General features: G+C 34.3%; 1 long non-coding RNA gene across 10 annotated transcripts in view; it reads right to left on the bottom strand.

Moving 5' to 3' along the window:
* Window positions 1-23,032, bottom strand: part of LOC130830033 (uncharacterized) — a 206,829-nt gene that overhangs the window by 39,696 nt on the left and 144,101 nt on the right. For 8 of the 10 annotated variants that reach the window (XR_009047704.1, XR_009047700.1, XR_009047699.1 and 5 more), the window contains 2 exons: window positions 7,270-7,384; window positions 128-251 (listed from right to left, as the gene is read on the bottom strand). This is a non-coding gene — a long non-coding RNA (uncharacterized LOC130830033). Of the gene's footprint in view, window positions 1-127; window positions 252-7,269; window positions 7,385-12,264; window positions 12,470-13,082; window positions 13,215-23,032 lie in introns of those variants that run through there. The other 2 variants (XR_009047705.1, XR_009047703.1) reach the window with 2 other exon arrangements.

Raw genomic sequence — 23,032 nt, 5'->3', positions numbered from 1 at the left:
AAGTCAGTCAAAGAGAGAAACAGGATAGAAGCAGCCTAGATTCCTGACTTCAACATGTTCAACCAGCTTTCCATAAAAATGATTTTCAAAGCTGCCCAAAATTTTCATTACTTGTTTGACATCTTACCTTTGGGAGCCACATTCACACCGTGAATCCAACATGCATGATATCAAAGTTGTATTAACTGAAATAGGAGCCGGGAGGTTATCTGATGCTGGTTCACAGAAGGATTATCAACATTCTCATTCTTCTAGTGTCAAAAGGAGGAAAAAATTTATTGTCACTTTCTACTCCTTTCTTGCCTGCCATAATTTTTATCTCCATGCAATATAGTAGGTTATCAAATTGTCTTAATTACAGTCATGATTTCTCATATTTACCTTCTCCTTCTCACACTAAGTATTCCTATTTGTTCTTAATTTTGGAGTGATTTTAGTCTCCATTCAGGATCTCATAAACACTATAGGACTGTTTTCCTGAAAAACATGAATATCCACGCAAAATATTTTATGTAAGCTCATGGGAACATAATTTACCTCAGATTAGGAAGCCTTAGTTTAGATCTCCAGTTTTGATTCTCCCTATGTCCAATTATCCCTGATTCTTCTCGGCTCAACATTCTATACCCAACTCTTTAGCAACTGGAGTGTTGATCATCTAGGAGCTTTTACAAAATGCATCCACATGGCTCGACTTCTAACCTACTAAGTCAGAATGTACAGGGTAGGAAGAATGGTGTATCCTCATAAGTTTTTCTGAGTAGTTCTTATGTCCCCTGGGTTGAGGTCTTAAGTTACACTGACTTTGGATTAATCTTGCATCTTTCCCCAAATCTTTAAAGGATTCCCAGTGCCTGCCATACTGTAAAACTACACAATTACCAGAAAAGCCTCTGTGAGCACTGTAGGGCCTTCTCAAGCTGACTTTAGCTTACTCTTCAATAGGCATTTTATAAAAATGCACGCAATCTTCCAACAAAATTGATTGCCAAAAGTAGCCCATCTTTCTTGCATCTACACATTTGCGCACACTGCATATTCATCCCCCAAATCCAGCCATTATTTCCTCTAGAAATCCTACCTATCACAGACTCGATAAATGCAGGCACCTCCAGGGAATCTTCCTTGATTCTCAACAACCAAAGTAAATACTTTCTCTCCAAACCCAAAACATTGTGTTTATATATTCCTTCTGGATCTGTCATATTCTGACTTGTTAACTTTCTTTTACTTCTTATTTTCTCATAAGAACATAGTATCTCGTGAAGAAGGAATTCTAACTTCATCTTGTATTTTACACGTACTTAGCATAGGGTCTTGTTTTGTATAGATCATGAACAAATGGATGGATGAATAGAAGGGTGGGTAAAAAGATTTAAGGGTTGAGAGTCTCCTGTTCGTAACTGTCTATAACTGCACTTGTTCATGGGGGCATTACAAAATAATGAATTTAGCAGTCAAAGAATATTCTTGTTTAGAAGTGAGATTTGGGACAAAATTGAAGACTAATAAAGAAGATGATAAAGAGAAATCACTGCCAGGCATTGTGATAATTTTTCCATACTTGACAAGAGAGGGGTGATACCCAAATTCTCAATTAATAATTGTGTTTAGAAGATCTAAGGTTTCATTAAGTTTAGATCCATCTGGTCGAGGGAGCAAGCAAAAATACTAAGGAAGTAGAAGTTTCTCCCCCTGTGTGGTTTTAAAGAAATTGCAGTGTTCTCTTAAAGGTGAAAGACATAACAGAGCAGTCAATTTTTTAAACATTCAATGCCAAGCTCCTAAAAGAGCTATAAAGAACTTCTTTCCACACTAGTCAAATGTGGAATTTTTCTATGCCACTTGGTCAAAAAAACTGAGGCAGAATTTAATGCTTGACCCATGTAAGACAGTTAAATGCATGCTATTCCTCACTGACTCTATAATTCTTAAACCTGCATTTTATGTGCAAGAATATAAAAGTATAAATCATATACTTTTCAGAGGATTCTAGGCTTTAGACCTGCTTAATTGAAGTTCAAAATCACTTCATAAATGACATTATCTATTACTAGATAACCAAAGGTTAATTTGGGTATGTGTGTACACAGCTTGTATTTCTATATCACAGAACATTTTACAAAAATTGTGCAAAAACTAATGGCAGTTGCTGCTACTGCCACAATTTTAAACTATCAATACATCATGGTTAAAATAAAATCTTATCAGTGATTTTCTTATATAAAATTTTAAAAATCAAGTTTTCATCTTGAGGTTGAATAAAGAAGTAAGAATATGGTTTTTATAGCTGCAAGATGTATAACAACTCAAATAATCCTCTGATGATCACGAAAATCCCAAATAAGTCTTAAGAAGATGCAAGAAAAAAAGGCTTGGAGTAGTAACCCAAGATTTGTGAAATAAAATTGATTTCCATTCAAATCAGGTCTTTTACTCTTCTTGAAAATGTCAAGGTGTCAGCCTTGGACGTTACGAGGCTGATTTATAGTTGAGACAAAGTGCTACTACCAGCTGACTGTCTGGAACCTCGGTCCAGTGTCTGGAAAGGCTGCCCATGACAGCCATCCTTTTCTTAACCAATCAGCAAGGCTTAACTAAAACCTTAGCCTTTTTTCCCTGTATCTTGATAAGGAAAAAAATAAAATACTAACTGGAAGATTTACTTTGTGGGAAATAAACTAGCATTGTGGGAGGAAGTAGGTATCATACTTCCACAGAATAAATAATAAACATTATTTATGGCAATCTATATTTCAAACATTTAGAAACAGATATTCATAATATAAGCATAAACAGATGTTCCAAATATGACAACTTATTTTAATATACTGGAAACCACAGCATAATTTTGTAATTTGATTAATTAGGAAGAATTGTGAGTGCTAAAATCAGTTTTTGAACTTTCTAAATTATATTTATAGCATTGCTCATCTGCATCACAAAAAGCCAAAATGTTTTGCATGAGAATCATTACCCATAGCAAATTAATCTTTTTCTCATTGAAGAAGATCCCTAAGTGGTAGTTCATGGTAGTAAAATGCTTAAAATTGTCCAGGTCATACCATGATAAAAAATAATGCTGAAAAGGATAAGGACCTAACATTCTAATTATATAAAATCATATAATGGTTATACCTAAATAAAGATGTAGTTATACATATATGTGTATTATATGAATGTATATACAACTATATATGTACACATATAATTATATCTGTAGAATTATAGCCACCATATTGATTTTATACAATTAGAATGTTTTATATATATATACACACACATAGATATATGTAAATATGTATCTTTAAAGATAGTAGAAGAGGAAGAAACCAACTCATAAACCAAAATAGAATATTTTTAAGAATCAGCAACATAAAGCTCCCTAATATTATAATAGTAGAGGTAAAAATGGAAAGGATATAAAATTTGCTGTAACAGAATGACCTAAACATATGGTGGCTAAAGATAGACACCAGACTACAAAATATAATCACTATCCCTTTTATACCAAACTCCCATTTTTAATAATCCTAAATAATTTTTAAAATGACAAATTCCTAAATGAGTCCAAATAATGACATTTCTGATGCATGATAAATATTAAATGATCATGAAAAATACTAATAAAATATGATTAATCTCCATGATACTCAAGGTTGAGATTTGCTGCTGCAGATATCTTATAGTTACAAAGCTAGACAGAACACATTTGGGCTAAAAAGCTTAATATTGCCTATATGTTGACAGGCTCCACTAAGTTTACCAAGACAAACATATTTGACAGAAGCCTATAACATATCACATGCTAAACACTTTAGAAATATGTAGTGGTTGTTGGGAGCCCTGTTATATTTTTGCCTGCTTTGAATTTCTTTCACCTTTTGCCATTGACATTAACCTTGCTAGGTGAATCTTGTACTGCCTCCCTAACAGGCTGTCCAATCTGAGTAACTCTCAGATGGACAGAGAAGTGGCTCCAAAACAGAGCCAATCAGAGCTTTCAGAGAAATGAAACTGATGTAGGGATAAAGAGGAATCTTTTAATTTTTTCCTCCCAGAATCACAAGCTCTAGGAATGATGCATAATGCATGCCTAGAGTTTCCAATGGTCATCTTGGTTATCAAATAGAATGTGAGAATGAGGTCAACTGTCTGAGAATGAAGTCAACATATTGGAGAGAGAGAGACAGAGAGAGAGAAAGGGAGAGAGGACCAGGTGGAGGAGGAAAGGAGAAGCAAGAGAAGGAGGAAGAGAAAGAGGAGAAGGATGAAGAGGAAGAGGAGGAGAAGGAAGGGGAAGAGGAGGAGGAGGAGGAGATGATGTGCATATAGCTTCTTTTATTGCTTAAACTAGTTTGAGCTGAGTTTTGATCTTTTGCTACTGAAAGAGTCTGATTAATGTAGTGATCTAAGCTAATGTTAGTCTTTCCTAACTTGACTCAAAAAGTCCCCTGTGGGATGGAAAAACATCCACCTACCTAATGATATACTAATGTTTTACCTGAAAATCACTTTAAAATCGCCTTTCTCTATATTTAATTTTATAAATCAACTGTAAATTTAAAAAGTGAAAAGGAGAGCGGTTCAGTTCCATGAGATAACTAGCGGTAAAAGTGGTATTAGAATTTTGGTCTTCTATTTCTGGTTCACTATTCAAGTTCAATGGTAGCATTTATGATGCAAAGTCTAAAAATCCAAGTTTATTCTGCATGTTTTGAACACTTTTTTAAGAAATTAAATGATGGCTTTTTTTTTAGATGGACTGAAACCATACGTAAATACTGCATTTTGGTCTAATTATTCTGGAAGTGCCATCTTTATAAACCGTAGTTACTAATATTTTCATGGTCTTTCTATGGTTCTTAATCACCAGACCTTTGCATGGTATAGGGAATAACATGACCAGGATCTAAGCAGCGAAAAATCCTAACAACATCCCCTGTCTTATTCAAAGCAACTCAAATATATAGACAAGTTATCCCATACACAACTAGAAAATAGGACAAATCACATAAAATGCTAATCCATAAAGTATAAAAAATAATAAAACTCCCAAATTACAGAACTTATGAAAGGCTAAGGCACACAAAAAGGACAAAAAGTGTTGGTCAAGGGAAAGACATCTTTTGCAGACCATAAGCAATTTAAGAGCAGAACTCCTCCTTTTATTTCATATAGCTGACACTCAGAAAACCTTTGATAAAGATATTTATAATAAGTGATTTGTGAGCGCCCTGAAATTGAAATGATTTCCTAATGGTGTCTGCATCTCACTCTTTGGGACAGTGTATATCCAGTAAATTTGGGTGATGAAAAAAATAGTCTGTTTAGCAAAAGCAAACTAAGATCCAAACAGGAAGAAATAAGCTAATTATAATACCAAGAGTACTTTCTTGGTGTTAGGCACTAAGCTAAGGAATTTACTTGGATTGTTTTATTGATCAATCATTAAGTCCTTTGAAGTCCTTGATGTCATTAAAACTTCAGTGGAAATTAGTTCAGTTGTTTGGTAAATTATGAATCAGGCTTCATCTGATGTACTGAAGGCAACAACTACTTTTATTGTTAAATATTTAACATCTATAAATGATTTTCACATATCTGACATTTCATTTCAAAGTCAATCAAATTTTGTTAAATGGTCACATCTTAATTGGCCATAATGGTCCCATGTGTTTATGCAGCCTTAATTCATTGGATTCTTTTTTTATGTTAAATTTACATTTATGAGTGAATGGATGAATTAATGAATCAACAGTTTGTTTTGAGTTGATAAGTTGTATTTATGAATTCGTGAATTTCAAGTGGGTTTCATTCTCAAGTAGAATCTTTCCTCAATGGCAACAAAGATGTGTCACTAGTGAGACCAAGTTTCCATCCTCTTTACAACTTGTAATCCCTGAGACAAAGAATGACGATCCTTTTTTAATGTCTATGTTAATTCTACAAGAAGACATTAGGAAAAAGCCCACTAGAAATTTCATCCCTGAATCAAGACCATAAAGGCCTTTAAATAAACTTTAAAGCAGTTGTTTATCTCAACATTAAAATTAATAAAATATACATTCTTATAGATGTGGTACTTCTTACAGATGCACGTCTTATAGATAAAGTATAAGCAGCATTTTCTAAAGTTAATGAGATAAGGTAGGGATCATTTTTTCATCTCTCAAATATAGCAACACATAGTCCTATTATTTATCAGCAATTTGCTCTTTCAGAATTACTTCATTACATTTATTTAAAATATTATGTCATAAAATGGGAGGAAATGATCTAGAGAGAACATACAAATTGGGTATCTTTCTTCCAAATTAGGAAGAGCGTTTCCATTATTATACATGTAAGTGCTGAAAAAAAGACATCATCTCTTTGTCTCGTGTATATATTTGGGTGATTTTCATCAGTGTACTTGGTGGGCCTCACTAGAGCACATCCTATGGAAAGAAACCACATTTTCTTTAAACATAAGACACAGTTCCTTTCAGATTCTTTTAATCACTTTTCCTTTCTAATTGAAAAAGTCACCATAGAACTTAAAGTACGAATTTCATTATTCTAGAAAGAACCTTAAAAGTTGACATGTCTTTGAACAATTGTTTCAGAAATCCTTTTTTAAGTACATTTTCATTTTCTGGCATGGCTTGAATTGAATTCTAAACTTTCTGTTGCTTGTCCTCTAAGCCCCTCTGGTGAATTTAAATAGGCTTCCCTATATATTTAGTACATTCAAGAATTCTTTGTCGCAGTGCCTACTCTGCTTTATTATTAGAAGGCTGTCTCGGAAGTCCAGCAGCCAGTTTGTTTTCTGCCATTAATAAAGAGTCTACTTTTTTCCCCCTCTTCTTTGAAGAAGTTGAAAAGGCTCCATGTTGGGTGGAGGGGGGCCAGGAAGAGAGAGAAGGGAAGGGAACCAACTGTGGTGTAATCCCCCAACAAAAAATGTTGTCTAATGTAGAATCCTCCCCAAGGTTTATAAATGCATAGGCTGGGTTTTCAGTGTGATGTTTAACAGAGTAATAACTTAGCCACATACTGGTTCCCCCCTCACTGCTGAGAACAGGAAGTCTACCATGAGAGAGACATTACATTTTTAAATCCTACAAAACCAAGGGCTTCCGTTGGCTAACATTTCAACATTACCCAGATCTCTTAGAGAAGATGTTTGAAAACTGGAAAGACCGGAAATAACAATGCAAATTTAATTTTTCACAATTCACTTACATGTCCAGACAAATACATAGAAGAATTTCAAGAAAGACCTACCAATTTGGATGTATAAAATATTGATGTTGACTCATAGCCTAGGAAAAGCTAATTCAAAGGCAAGGAAAGATGACTCCACAGAATAGTCATTTGGTGCTCACAAATCGTCAGACACCTACCAACAGAGAGGAAGAAACTTCTTAGAAAAGGAGAATGGTTAAATCCACTTACATAAAAGAACCCACAACACCCCACAAACCTTAAAAGGCCAAGATGAAACCTAGGAGTTATTATTCTTATGTAGTTGACCTAACAGATACAGTCCATGATGATTTTTACTCTAGTTTTATTTGTTTAGGAATTAATTATTAAAGTAACACACTTAAAATCACATTTCTTACATCAGACACAATGAAGAATTTATTTCACCATATGAATAATTTTCACTTTTAAATTCTTCATAAAATATGCATGGAATTAGCTGATTAATTACATAAAACTAATCTCAAATTCACTTAATCTCAATCACCTTCAAGTTCTACTTTCTTTCAAACTTCTACAAGTAAAACGTTACATACAAGTTAATATTACTGGCTAGTAAGGCACTCTATCTCATAAAGCTGGGGAAAAAGCAAGATTCAATGAAAATCAAAGCTAACTCACTGAAAACATGTCGTGGATAATTTTATGACAAAGTCTCACTTTTTATACTATTTTTACCAAGGGTTTAAAAAAATTAAGATTATATATAGAGAGAATATATAAATATATATATTTATATATATATAATGTATATACTAGTACATTAATTTTTATATATTCATGTGTATGTATTGATGTATATTAAATACATATGTTAATGTGTATTAATATATATGCATATAATGCCTAAGAGTGTAGTTGGTCACTGATAGATAAAAATATTAAATATGAAGATGGAGATGACAGATAATGATAGCACCTCAGTTTCTACATACTACGTATTTGCAGAGCTTCACTAAAAAGTCTGTTTTTTAAGTGCTTACAAATGTTCAGGATTTTTGAAAACTTCCCTGTGTTAGGAACTTTGTTTTCCTTCTGCAAACACAGTCACTAAAGGATCAGTGGAATCTGAGTGCTAAGTTCAATGTCTAGCAAGAAATTAAACAAAAGAATCCAAGTAATCAAAATGATGCCTGCATTTGCTGCCTACCGAAATGTAGGCTGCACTGCATGTGTAAATGGCACGAAAATTTGGGCGTTAGCTAACCCTTTATGTACTGCTTTTCTCGAAACTCATCCAAACATGACAGTTTGCAAAACCGTTTAAATATTTATCAGGTGAATTAGACCAAGCCTAGGCACATGCACCAGCATGTCCATTTGAATGTAAGAAATTTAAGGTAGTATATACCGTTTGTAATTTCATTAGTAATTAACTTGTGCTATAATTTCCCTGAGATACCTATACTTCTAGACTTTATTAATGCAGCCTAATGCTTAAATGGCCTAAGACTATCTCTACACCTCTTCTGCAGCTTCACTGGAACACTAAAGTGTTAGGGACGTCTATACTCAGAAAGATATTGACCCCATGAACCCCGAAATGAAATACAATCATATTTAGATTTGGCAAAATTCCAGAAGTGGCTTCCTTGATGGATCCTAAAAGGCTTTAAAAAAATGCCATTTTGAAAAATTGCTGTTTTCCTCACAGAGATTAAATGTTAAAAGCATGAGTATCACAATATTAACAAAACAATATAAAAGAGACAAAAGAAAAACTAATACTTCATTGGTATTTGATAGATGTTTAAGGTGAGTGATGATATTTAAAAAAATAGAACTTGAAGTTCACCATAAATTGGCAAACAATGTGAAAAAGGAAAAGAATCAAGCAGGAGTTAGTATATCTATGTAAAACAGTGATTCGCTATTTCAAAATTAAAATGTAAAAATAAGCTGGTGTCAGAGAGGAGGTGATTCCTCATTTCCACCGCATTGAGCAAGCTCGCATCGGCAGCAGACAGCCTTTAATATATGCGTCTGGCTCAGGCTGGTCTCCTAACCAGGAAGCCATCGAATTGTTAATATCACTGCTTTTTTTGTATGCAACACACATCATTTTCTCGCTCTTTGTTGTAGATCCCTCCTTTTATTTTAAGCTTAGCATGATCTGATTTTCCAAATCATATTATACAGCCCCCAAACAATATTATCCTGTGACAGCTAAGATAGAAATGCAGAAAAAAAGTGGCATCCATCCATCCATATACAGCATAAGGTAATTTACATAAACAAAGTTACCCACTTACATCTCTACTCACCTTTATGGAGTAAGTAAGGTAAAAGCTTTATCAATGACACTCTCAGAAAAGATTGTTCATATATTGGAAGGTTACATACAGAGGGTTCAGAGAATGCATGATGATTGGCAAAAATATATATATTTTATATATGTTTATGGGAAAAATAAACACAATTGCATTTTAAATCTAGCTTTGGTATCATCAGACTGTGAAACAGAAGTTAATATATAGTGTGGTTCATAAATACGATGACATAAAAAAATCCTGCATTTGAAATAGCTTACTTTGATATCACTATAGCCAACAAACATCTATCCTTTACATTATTTTGGAACTAAATTGATGGAACACATGAGACATATTACTTTTAAAACAGGTGTCTATAAACATATACCTGTGTGTGATGTTGTTTTATATAAGAGGTAGTTTTTGATCCACTGTGTAAACGCTGCTATTAAATATAATCAAGTATCTGTGTACTTCTAGATACATATACATAGAGTTCTTTGCATTGAGAAACTTATGCTTTTAAAAATGCTTACTTACAATGAGAATAAAGTTAAAAGAAGTAAAAAATAAAAACTACCAAAAACTTTACTGTTTATGTTATCTCTGTTCATTTGAAGTTTTAAAACATTTGTTTATACACACACACATACACACACTGAAAATTTCAGAGATTCTAGATTAATGAAATAGGTGATGTAAGTAAAGAATCTGAATAAATACAGGTGGATACATGCCTAAACACATTCTATGTTCCTTTATAGATGAGGAGTATGTTTATGATATTGTAATATCAATTTTTTAGGAAATATAACTCATGGGTGATTTATATTCTGTGATATTCCAAATCATAAGTAGTTCTAACAATTCCAATAAAAAGGTGAACAAAGAGTCCATTACAGTATTCTAAAATACAGTCAGAAATCTTTTTTATAAGTGCTAATATACATATAATTTATAGTACCCCTGTAAAGCAATAGAGTTTAAAGAATGAGATCATTTTGATTCTTCTATTATGGAAAATCTCTCGTCTCCATTTTGAATCTTAATATCTGCAACATTATTGTAAAATTTAAAAATAGATTTAACGTATGATTCTGTTTTCAAAAGTGCACATCATTTGATATGGCAATGGCTAATAATGTTCAAATGCGACATGTTACAGTTGGAATAGTTACCTCATATAAAACTAAAATTCTCATAAAAGTATAAGTCTGCAGTTCAGATTCAGTTGATAGATGAACTAGAGCAGTCTGACTTCATAGGTGGTGTTTATCTCATATACGTCCATGATATATGCCAGGTAAAATGCAAAAATTAAAAGGTAACATTTCTGCTAATTATGATAACTCGAACTCTTGTAACAAGATAATGTCTTATCATAATAAGACGTATAAAGCATTTTGTCTGGTTAAAAAGACTAAAGAAAACTCTGGCAGTAAATACCAAGTATAAAATAGCATTCTTCTTAAATCAGTATAAAATCTAATAGGGTCAAATAAAGAAGATGGCAAATCACTTTATTTCTAGGCCTCAAGCATGATTATAGCTATACATTACATATTCTCAGCCACAGTTATGTGAAAACATGTAGGATTTGTTTAATTAGCTAATGTATATATTTCTATGCATATGAAAAAAGTTTTAAATATAAACCACTCTCTTATTAACTAAGGAGTTATTCTCTTAGGCTAGCCACCTTAAAATATACCAAAAGAAGAATTTTAAAAACACTTGTATTTTAATTTTGCTTCTTACACAGATATCATATATTGCTTTTATATGGTCATTATAATATAATACAAATGTTATTTCTGTGAAACTCTGTCATCACTTTAGAGCACAGTTTCTGAAAATAGTATTTTTGGGGGGTGGGTCATGGTGAAAACACTGCTGATTATAAAGAAGAGCATTGTTCTTTCCTCCTAGGCAGAATCTATGTATGTTCTTTTGTTCTGATGGTAACTGCAGACAATCAATAAGGTCCAAAGCTGCTGGTTCCCCTCCGCCTAGGTCCCAAGAGCCTGACTTGTGATGTTACTAAAATACCTCACAAGTTAGGGTCTCAGGGACTAGGAAAAGTCTGGTTTGATGCAGTAGAATTCTTCTTCCAGTAATAAGGCTAGTTTAGAAATTACAGTTGGGTTCAGTTAACTTTTTCCTCTAATACTAACTAAAATACATACGTAGAAATATATATATGGTATATAAAAGTTAGGATGAGCTGAATATTCACGACAACCATTTATAGACTAATTTCAGAACTTAAAATAATGAAGAATGTAAGAAACAGTGCAGAAAATGAACAGTTAAGAGTCATTCCATTAGATCCAAGAAAGAGACTAAAAATGGGTTAAAATCTGTTTCTAGCAGATTTGTACAGCAACACCATAGCCTCTATTACATTAAAGAAGGATTATAAGCCAGTTAATGGGACCCTAATTGAAATTTTGCTTCCCATTACACGTCTACACAGCACAACTTGTAAGGTGGGCCCAGGACATATAACACTTTAAATCTAATTTAAATATATACTGTTGCAGTTAAGAATAAAACACAAACTTTTTTGCATGTCATAATTTAATACCTCTGAAGCTTGCTATTTCTCTTTGAATCTCCAAACTATTCAGACAGCCAATATTTCCATGCATACTCTGTAGCTATTTGAGCTATGCCACTTGATAAACACGTAACTTAAAACACTGGCAACATAAGAAAAAAAGATTCTACTTTTAAATAATTGCATTATAAAGCTCAATACTTTTGAAAATACACAATCCCAATCCTGTATATTCACTGAATTTCCTCCGATCTTTTAGCCTTGTTTGTGGTACGAGAACAGAATTTGTACTTTAGGAATGATCCAAGGTTTAGTAGCATAGAACGCAGGGTAAAACAATCGGACCAGCCATAACATAAAAGTCCTGGCCACAGAAGTGGAATCTGGTTCTTCTGATGTGGTTGATCTTAAAAGGGAAAAGAGGAGGAAAAAACAAAAACAAAAACGGAAAGAATTAGAATGTTTTCCTGCAGAACAGGTGAATCATCCATTTCCAAGTAAGCTGCAAGGAAAGCTATACTGAACAAAATATTTGCTAACTGGCCCCCCTCCTCCACCCTAGTACCACACCCCTTTCCAACCACCACCCCCCACCCTCTGTCCAGATCTTTACTTTGCCTTGTAAGACTTTAAATATTCTGCTCCATGATGTAATGCATCATTATATAAGATCTCTTTCTGTTTATCATTTGATTTTCCATACTGAATCAGTTATGGCTTAAAATAGTAAATAGTTAAAAAAAAAAATAAAACAAAACAAAAAAGCAGCACTCACAAAAAGCAAAAAAATAAAACAGTCCTTAGATATAAGTCCATGCTTTTCCTTAAAACTGAATATGGCTTTACAATTTTTGACCATAGCATTCAACCAATTATTAGAATGAAAAATCTCACCCCTCCATAAATATGACATTAACATAATTATACCACCCCCATCACGGAGACCCATCCTCCTTAGGGAATACATCTGATGCTCCAAAGATGGAAATCAGTCAGATTTTAGTTGCTCTCCAACGTACCTTTGCTTCTCACTGACTGACTGGCTTTTACCCTCCACGCACTCACACGCCACCCCCTCCCCTCGGCTAGACACGGATGCCCGAGCGAGCACGCGCGCGCACAGGCTGGATACAGACACCCAGCGAGAGGCGAGGCAAAGCATCTGATGCTGACTCAGAGCGCTTCTGTGTGCAGGGGGTGGCAGCGGCTGGTATTTTCACTGCGCTCATCATTAACATTAACTCACAGTCTAGCATCCACCCTCTCCCAGACCTGCGGGACGGCAGTATTTGCATGACGCTGTCACTCTAGCCTTTGCAGGCCAGATGATGGAAAGGGGGCAAAAATAAAAAAGAAAGAAAAAGAGTGAAAAGGAAAAGCCCCGAAAGCCTTCATTTCTTCCAGGGTCTCCTTATTTTTCCACCTTTCTACTTCCTCTGTGGCTATGTCTCAGTTGTTTGACATCTTTCCGGAAGAAACTGTCTTGTGCTTCAGTGAGCCAGTAGTCAGTTGGTCCTCCCCTCACCTCACACTCCGATCCCCACCCCTTCCCCCCCCCCCCCCGCAATCAATAAGACGGATCTCCAAATACAGTTGTGGAAACAGGCTCCGACACAGTCTCATCCTGGATTCACTACCTCAGGAAGCAGGCAGCCAGGCTCACACGTGATAGAGAAATAATGCCAGCAATTCTTTAGCAGTCCTAGACTTTATTCTACGCTTTCATTCTCCCCCCATCGCGCCCCCTCCCCCGGCTGACGAAAGAGAAAAAAGAACCTTCCCACTTCTATATGAAGCCCCCAAACAGCCCAAGAGACAGACGAGTGAGGTGGATCTGTATAGATCAATCATTTCTATTGTATAACGAAAAAAAACCCACTATGATTTTAATAAAAATAATTGCTTAATATTTTTATTAGCTGTGCTCTCATTTCACAGGAATTACAAGAGTTGCCAGGGTCTGAATCATCAATATGATTTAAACTGTGTTGAAATCCTAACTTGCTGGAATGAAATCAACCAACAGGATATTAGTATTTTTTTACTTTTTCGATTTAAGAACTCTTTAAAATAATAATAAATAACCATGTTGGGGAACATGTGAAAGTCTCTGAGACTAAGAAATGTTCGCAGGCTATAAATATTAAAAATTAAATATATGTTTACTTAAAATATGGATTTGTGTACATATGTGAAAACAGTCTACTATGTGCATTGTTATAAAAGGAAGTAAAATTTTAGCTGAACACAGTTGTGTTAGTGCTACAGTCTTTCATAACATAACAGGCAGTATATAGGTATTTATCCAGTTCCTTTGTTCTTCAGTTGTTCCCTTTAATGATAAAATGTGGTAAACTGCCTACCTTTCCTTTCTACATAAGCGATATTTCTGAATTACTTGCCAGACAGAGTTAGCTTTCGGTGACTCTGCAGCATACAAGAAATACATACAAAGGAAAGAAAAGTACGATAATTCTCAAGCCAACTCTAAGGCTGCCTGGTGCTGGAGAAATTTCGGTTTACTCACACAGACAGATCCCAGCATGCACTGCGGCACTGCAGGACCAACTAAGGTAGCAGTTTGGCAACAGATCTGTGGCAACAAACATGAAGGACAATCATTTGCAGAGGTTCCAAAGAAAACATCACACAACCCCTAAAGGGAAAGAAGCATCTGCAGGAGGATATGTATCTCTACAATCAGCTCCTACAGGCTCCTGATTTGAAAGAGAATGGACAGAAAAAATAGGAAAAACTCAAGCGCAGAAACAAAAAATACAAATAAAGCAGTGGGCACCCGGAGGAAGCATGGTATTAAGTACACAGTCCCACTGGAGAGAGAAAGGTAGGAAGTAAAAGAATATGAGAGGGGAGAAAAAAGGAAACGAAGAAATGGGAAGAGGGAAGGGAAAGGTAGAGAAGGGGAAGAAAGGGACAGAGAGGAAAGAGCAAAGAATCACAACATTGAAGCAACAAATGAAATATGAAATTAGATTTCAGAAGCCAAAGATTCCAGAGTCGTGTTCAAGCTTAGAATTTAATGAAAAACTGTAACAGAAATTAACGCATGCACAGCATAGCTTAAAATACTTATTGTTGGTAACAGTGAGATGCCTGCTGACTTCATCCTTCCTGTTCTACCTGTGTGTATTAAACTGGTCATCTCTTAAAGTCTCTTTGCTCAGATCCATCTCTTTTTTTTTTCTTTCCCTCTCCAGCATCATCAGTGTCCTTTACGCTATTTTTTTCTAGACAGTAGCCGACAATACTCTGGATAAATTAATGTTGTGCCCTCGCTATGGCTATCAGACATAAAATGTCAATTATTTTAATAATTGAACATGTGCTTACAGCAAACTGCCTACTGATATCTTAGCTCTGTGGACTGCCTGCATAAGCACCTCATTCCCAGTTCTGCAAATCAGAAACAACAGATGCAAATGCAACTTTTTTTTTCCTATTCCATGCTATCTCTGTTTATTACATACAGAGACAGATATACACATTACTTAAGTTTGCAGAAGGCATAAAAACATTAACCAAGGGAGTTAGAAAATCATGAATAAAGTTTGAAGAAAAATAATTATAAACAGCCATGCATTTAAAATATTTATATCCAGATAGGGGTGAGCCAGTTTCAAGTGCCCAGGCTTCCGTCAAGACCACCGTTGGGCCAATGGGAATGCAGACTTGATTAAATCAATATTTATTTGACAGAAGATGTAATCAATCAGTTCAACTATGTCTGTCATAGACATGGGTTTGAGGTCTCTTATTCTAAACTTCCATTCATCAATACTAAAACATTCCTATATGAGACTCTGATTATGGCCAAACTATTTACAAAGTAATTTGTAAATTATTTGAAGATTCGGTTTGTTTTATATTTAATTTGAGCAAGCAAGGCAAGTATGGTCTTTGTAGATCAATTATTTGTATATGTTATTTGAACTTTGTTATGTGTTAACTTAAAAAAATAGCTAAGATCTGGATGTATATCAAATGATGTATTAAGTGAAAGGAAGCAATTACTGCTCTGAAATACTTCACTACAACCTGCTTTCTAGCTTACTACTAAGGTAAGGGATCTTTTCTTAGAAAAACCATTTGAACTCATTATGGGAATTATATTTAAAAACACTGATGAGGTTTAGGATAAGCAAGATGGAGGACAAAAAATTATCTACAGTTCAAACTGTGACTCAAAATTCACAGATGTGCACATATATTGTTTGTTATTACTTGCATATTTTCTGTTTTATTTAACCTACACTTTCCAATAAGGTGCAACCAGCCACATGTAGTTATGAAAATTAAAATTAAATAAGGTAAAAATTCAGTTCCTCTGTTGCCTAGCTGTATTTCAAATGTATAAAAGCACATGTGGCTGGTGGTTACCATTTTGGACAACACAGCTATAAAACATTTCCAACCTTGCAGAAAGTTTTATTAGACAGTGCTAACTTAAACTGTCCTTGTGAAAAGTTTATAGCATAACTGATCACTGTGTCCCAATACTTTCATTCCGGTCTATTTTAAGAGGAAGAATTTATATTGATTTATTTGAAGATCTAAAATTTGGGAATTTCATTTGACTAAAGATCATCTAATACTTTTATTTACTAATAGTTTTGAAATATGTAAGATTACTTAATGGGAAGGGTTGTATAGAAATGAACTTTAAGGTAGTTGATAACAAAACCATCAGAATACACAAAAACATACTCAAGCTAAAGTCTCCGAATAAATCTGACAGATGCTTATTTGTCTAACCTTTCCAGAAACGAATCATGCTCTTTTTAGTGTCAAACAATGCATATTACAAATTTCTATTTTCAATAAAGAAGGGCTGTAATAGTAGTGTGAATAGCAAAAGTACAGATAAAAAGCAATTTTTAAAAATCCCATTCATATAAGGAAGGGGTTGCAGTTAAGAGCAACCACAACAATGGTTATACCATGTTCTATTTTTTTAAAGAGAAAAAAATAATGAAAGGGCAGAAGAGACAAGAATCAGATGCCAGTGAACTAGGATGACCTGGTTGGGAATTTTCTATTAAAGAAAACACTGAATGGGGGAAAACCAGGTGTGTGTGTGTGTGTGTGTGTGTGTGTGTGTGTGTGTGTGTGTAGACCTTGTTAAGATAATTTTGAGTTCTCAATCAGATTCTGGAACTAATTATCTTAAACAAAATGAAAATAAAGTAAAACATAAATGTATATGTTATTACTTTAAAAATTTCATAGTGAATGATGCAGCTGGGTTTCAACAAGGGAAAAAACTGACATCTTTTCTTTTAGTAGTTTAGTATTTGGACGAGAGGATGATTCAGTGTTTAACTCAGACACTTTCGGACTGCAATGCAATAGGCTTATTTGTCAACTTAAAATTACTTTTTTCTTTCTCTTTTGATATATAAATGCAGAGCATCACAACTAACATGGAAAAATCATCACACAGATTTCTCTTCCTTTCAGGGATGATCCTTTAGACCCTGGCATGTGAAATCTAATGTTCATTCTTCTGTTTAGAAAATATATATGATTGTAACACTCTATAGCAATCTCTCTCTTTCTTCCACCCTCCCCCCATTCTCCTCTCCCCTTCCCCTCCTCCTCCCTGCTTTCCCCAAGAGTGTAACCCACTTGCCAATCCAGTCTGTCATCAATATCCACAAGGGGACCACATTCAAAGCCACACCAGAGAGATGAGAGGAGGAGACAAGTCTGAGACAGGGGTAATTAGAGCAAGAACATGAACTTGAGGGAGGTCTTGAGGAAGTGACAATAACAGCAACTGTTGTACAGCGACACACATGAACAAATAGGTCTTGAGGATGCTGGTGGAGTGTTTCTCTTTCAGGAAAAAGGTAGGGTATGATAATGAGGGGCAATTTGGAGACCACAGAAAAAATTATGCCATATCAAATTATCTTGAAATCCAGAAGAGTATTTTTCAATAGTTAGCAGGATAATGTTTCTGCTATGTTGATGTGCTTTCTAACAGTTGAGAGAGTAAAGAATTAATCTTGACTTTTTAAGATGGGACATTAGGTGGAAATATCAAGTGACTTCACAATTACTGTCATATTTAGAGCTCGAATACTTTGGCAAAGGAGCAATAATAACTTACGTTTTAGCTGACATATTATAGAAGAGTACAGGCATTCCTCAGTATCTGAGGAGGATTGGTTTCAGGATCCTCGGGGATACCAAAATCCTTATTTGAGGGATTCTCAAGCCCATTATATAAAATGGTGTAGTATTTACATACAAGCTACATGCATCCTCCCATATGCTTTAAGTCATATTTAGATTACTTATAATACCTAATACAATGTAAATTCTATGTAAATAGTTGCCACCATACAGCAAATTCAAGTTTTGCTTTTTAGAACCTACTGGAATTTGGGGGGCAGGGGTGGAATATTTTTGATCTGTGGTTGGTTGAATTTGTGGATTCAGGATCCATGGATTTGGAGGGCCAACTGTACTGTTTTCCTTATGTTCTACATGCAACACTTTCAAACGAAGTGGGAAGGGAAGTAATCTAGGAGTAAGGTAACTAGTTCTAGTGCCAATTTGGTAAATAATAAAATTTATGGCCTTGGATGAGTCATTTAACTCTTGGAACTTTAGTTTTCTTATCTTTAAAATTAGGAGGGATGACTAGGTTAATCACCAAGGCCTAATGTAGGTCTAAAATTTTGCTCAATGAAAGGGAGTAAAACTGGAAACACATGTTGGTGATTACTACCTACTTTTTAGATATTTGTATGCATAATCATGTCATTTAATTGCCACATTACTGTCCAGTAGCATTTATCTCTAGAAAGACTAATGATAAATCCTCTTTATATGTCCCTGTGATACCTCACCTAAAAATTAAATCTCAAAAATGTATCCTTTCATCTTAGCTTCATAATATGGTAACATTAAAATGTTATATCTTTTATGTGGATTATCCAATTTACATTTATATTTTCATTGATTTGAAACAATATATAAAATATTTTTATTTTAGAACTAGGGAGGTAGTTCTAAAGTTTTCTAAGTTTTAGAAAAATATATATACACTGTTAGAGTACATGCACTGAGGAGATGAACTCAGTCTCCTTGGATAACTTATTTATAAAAATTAGCCTACATGGATTTAAAAAAAATTAGGATTAATTGATTGAATAAACATAGTTTAGCTTTAAAAAGGCATTTAAAATTCTGGCTAAAATATGTCAGTTCATAAAACTTCCTTAAGTGGATTTTAGAAATATGAGGAAAAAAAAAAGATATCAGAAAATCAGGTGAATCATAGGTTTAAAAATCTCTATCATCTATCAACTTTAAAACATCTTTTTTGATTTTTAAAAAATACTCATTTTGGACGTTGCTTAATTTAGGTGAGGTAAAGTTATTAATGGATAGTTATTCTGATTGCTTATAGTCATTTTTACTCTAGATTTTGAGTTTTCTTCAATATGAAAAAAACATACTAATTTTGTAAATTTTTTAACATAAAGAAAAGATAATACTTTATCCATTGACCATAATAGGTAGGAATGGAACACAAATAATAGGGTAAATTATCTTAAATAAAATATTGTCTCTTTATAGATACATTTATTTCATTTCCTGATTTTTTTCCTATTAAAATACTGTGCACTTTTGAAACTTAATATCACACAATCACTTTTTTTCAAGACTGAATTTTCACTTTGCTACCTCCGTGCTCAGTGAAAGAGATTGTTTCCTGCATAATATACTTTTAGAAGTGTAACCACTATGAGACAAGTTTTAACTTTTCAAAAAGTATTCTTTCATGAAGAATGCCACCACAGCATATTCCTGAATCTTATTATATAGGTTTTCAACGTAAGTAGAAGAAGCTACCATTACATGGGAGGAGAGGAAAATACTTAAAGCCTTATAAACATCACTTAAATATTTCTGAACTGTGAAGGTTCAAGTGTATCTTGCATTCTCATGCTTCGTTCCATCCTTTCCAAGCAATTGCATTGATTTGTTAAGGGTTAGAGGGTATAATTCCATTAATCAGAGAAATAGCCTGACATAGCATCACTGTCTGCCAATTTAAGACAGATCAATTCCACCTTTGTTTCCTTTTGGATACATTATGGTTATTAATTCCACATCACTTAAATTCCATAATACATATCTCAGTCTAAGAAAGGAAATGAATAAAGAATAATCTTGGTAAAAAATGATACATTCCTGGGTATTCCCCACACTGAATTGCTATTGAACTTGGTGGACATTATAACACCTGATCAAGTGTTTGGTCTCATTTTCAAGTTCACTTGAGAATTCTGTCCTGTTTAAGGATTTTAAAAAACCTTAGGGAAAAAAATCTACCTTGGAATATAATTAAAAAGAAAAACTTCATACAATCTTATATTAGTATATTAATTTTCTTGGGAGGGTAGTACTCTAAATCTCCAAGAGTTACTAGCCTTTTGACTTTTACTAATCTGAAGTTACATGCTGCTTAATATTGTTCCTATTCTTACCTGTAAACTTTACTTCGATAACAACAAAAATGGTCACAAATTCAAACCCCTCATAGCCTAAGTAGCCCACAGTCATGTCAATTTTTTGCAGTAATGCTTGATTATATTTCTTCATTTACTACTTTAATTTTCTCTTATGTGCCATTAAAGAAAAGGGTTAAATTAGAATTTATGTTTGGATACTTTGCTATTATAAAGTTTTGAATTTAAGAGAGACATATTTTAATTTGTATGCCTGACAAAGACATGTTTTAAAGTACACATTAAAGAAAAGGAAACGGCTTTTCAATTACTAAATGCAGTGCTCAGTAGGACAGAAAACTTACTGCTTCTCTTAAATGCTAGACCTTTAAAACATTTGCTGGATGACAGCATTATATAAAAAAAGTTTCTTTAGCAAAGAATTAAAGCTGAATATGCAACATTTCTTAGGAGCATTGAATAAGTCTATTTGTCCAGCTTACTTTGCAAAGACTGCGTAGAAAACAGCACCATAAACACTTTCAGTCCCCACACAAGGGCTAAACAAAGAGTCCTCTTTCTAGCCATCTAATCGGGTAATTTATTTTTTCAACCATCACATAAATCGAAACACAGCTGTAACCAATGACTTGCAGATCCAGTTCCCAGCCAGCTGGAATCAGTTCTGCTGAAACAGCAAGATTTTTACATTGTTCACTTCTGTACATCTGGAGAAATCATTGAGGTTCAAAGGTGACCAGAAAAGCTCTTTAAATAAATTCAACCGACAGTGAAGATTTGCCTAAGGATCTACAAACTCCACATTCACTTTTACGAAATGTTCATTTCATGAAATTATTGCTTACAAAGGCTATTTGCATCCTCATCAGTATAGACTTTATGAGTTACTAATTGAATTAAGAACTTAAATGCCTGTTTCTTTCAAACAACTTGCTTAGGGTTCTTCCAAAGTTTTTCCTAGGAGTTGTAGCTACTAAAAGATGGTCACATTAAAACACTATGTTACATGCAGAGACATCCACCATAAGAAACTGTGACAAAATCAGATACGAGAAATGTACCTACTCATATCTCAAATTTAATCATGTTTAGCTAATATAATCCTCTATTTAGATAAAATGAAGGAGAAATACTATCCGAAAGAAAGCAGAGCTGGAATATTTCCATCAAGCTAGGCAGGAAAATCCCTAAGGAGTCAGCGTCCTGGGAGAAACAAACGTGGATGAGGAATGTTCCACGTGCAGTATTGCAGGGAGGTGATTCTGGCACTAAAAGAAGAGAAATCCAAGAGCAGCAGCCACTTAGCTCTACCCTGGAAGCACGTAACTGCATGTGGGGTAAACGTTAAGATTCTCTGAAAACCAAAATCTGATGCAGCCAATCCTTGAGGTAAACAGCCTTCCATAAAAGTCTGAAAATTTAAAGCAAATAAAAACCTAGAAGAGTAAATGTATCCTTGGCATTTAAATTACACACAATATATTGATTCAAATGCATCATTTTCTTCATTAAAGCCATCAAAAGATATTCTTGGGGAAATGAATATGTCTATCTGGCAAGCTTCTCAATCCAGTTTTTGTTGGGTTAAAAAAATACATAGACTAATCACAAATATACTTTATTTTCCTTTCTTAGTTAAATCTACAGGTAAACACATTATTTTCATTATTTAGCCATCTTATTCAAATGTGTGGCTATTCCAATTACACTGGATCAACAATCAGTAACTTCTTTATGAGTCGTATCTCTAACTAAAAAGAGTGGAAAGACATGAATAGTAATGTGGTGTACTTTCCCTATACTGAATGACAGGTGGTGCTCACATAGCAAGTAGCAGTTTCCCATTAGATAGTGAATTCACATAAAGGTGTTTAAGTTCATTCACATGGTAAACATGGGACTGATTTTTATGTGTGATTCGCTGTATACACAGGCTATAGCAAAATATTCTGGAAGAGTTAGAAATGTGACTTGATAAATAATGAAATGTTCAGTGTCCTGAGGGTTACCTTTAAGAATTTCAGGGTAATAGAAAAATTGCAGCCAACCAAAAGGCAGGAGATGTGCCCTCCTGTCTATCGCTGGGTGTTAACTGGCTGTGGGATCTAGAGGAGGCGCATTATCTCTTTAGATCCCTTGTAGAATCAGGATCTAACTAGATCCCCTGTAGAATCAGGATCTAACGTCCTTTCCAGATCAAATGCCCACATTTTTGCAGATAGTTTCAAAAGCCCCAATATATATCTGCTTGTCCTCCTGCTCCTGAAGTGTAAAATCCCCCATTTTCTTTTTTAGTGTCATCACTTTGGGGATGAACATCACTAACAAATCAATCTGTCCTTTTTCAGAAAGGAACCTACGCAGAAATAACCAGAGTCCACGAGATTATACTCTTGGTGAGCAGAGGAAAAGTTAACTTGATAGGAAAAACTCTTGAATGGACATTGCTTAATTTTGCGAAT

Source organism: Hippopotamus amphibius, chromosome 10, assembly GCF_030028045.1.
Source record: "Hippopotamus amphibius kiboko isolate mHipAmp2 chromosome 10, mHipAmp2.hap2, whole genome shotgun sequence".
In the NCBI taxonomy this organism is placed as follows: domain Eukaryota; kingdom Metazoa; phylum Chordata; class Mammalia; order Artiodactyla; family Hippopotamidae; genus Hippopotamus; species Hippopotamus amphibius.
The sequence above is the reverse complement of the archived record's forward strand: the minus strand, read 5'-3'. Positions and strand labels throughout refer to the sequence as shown.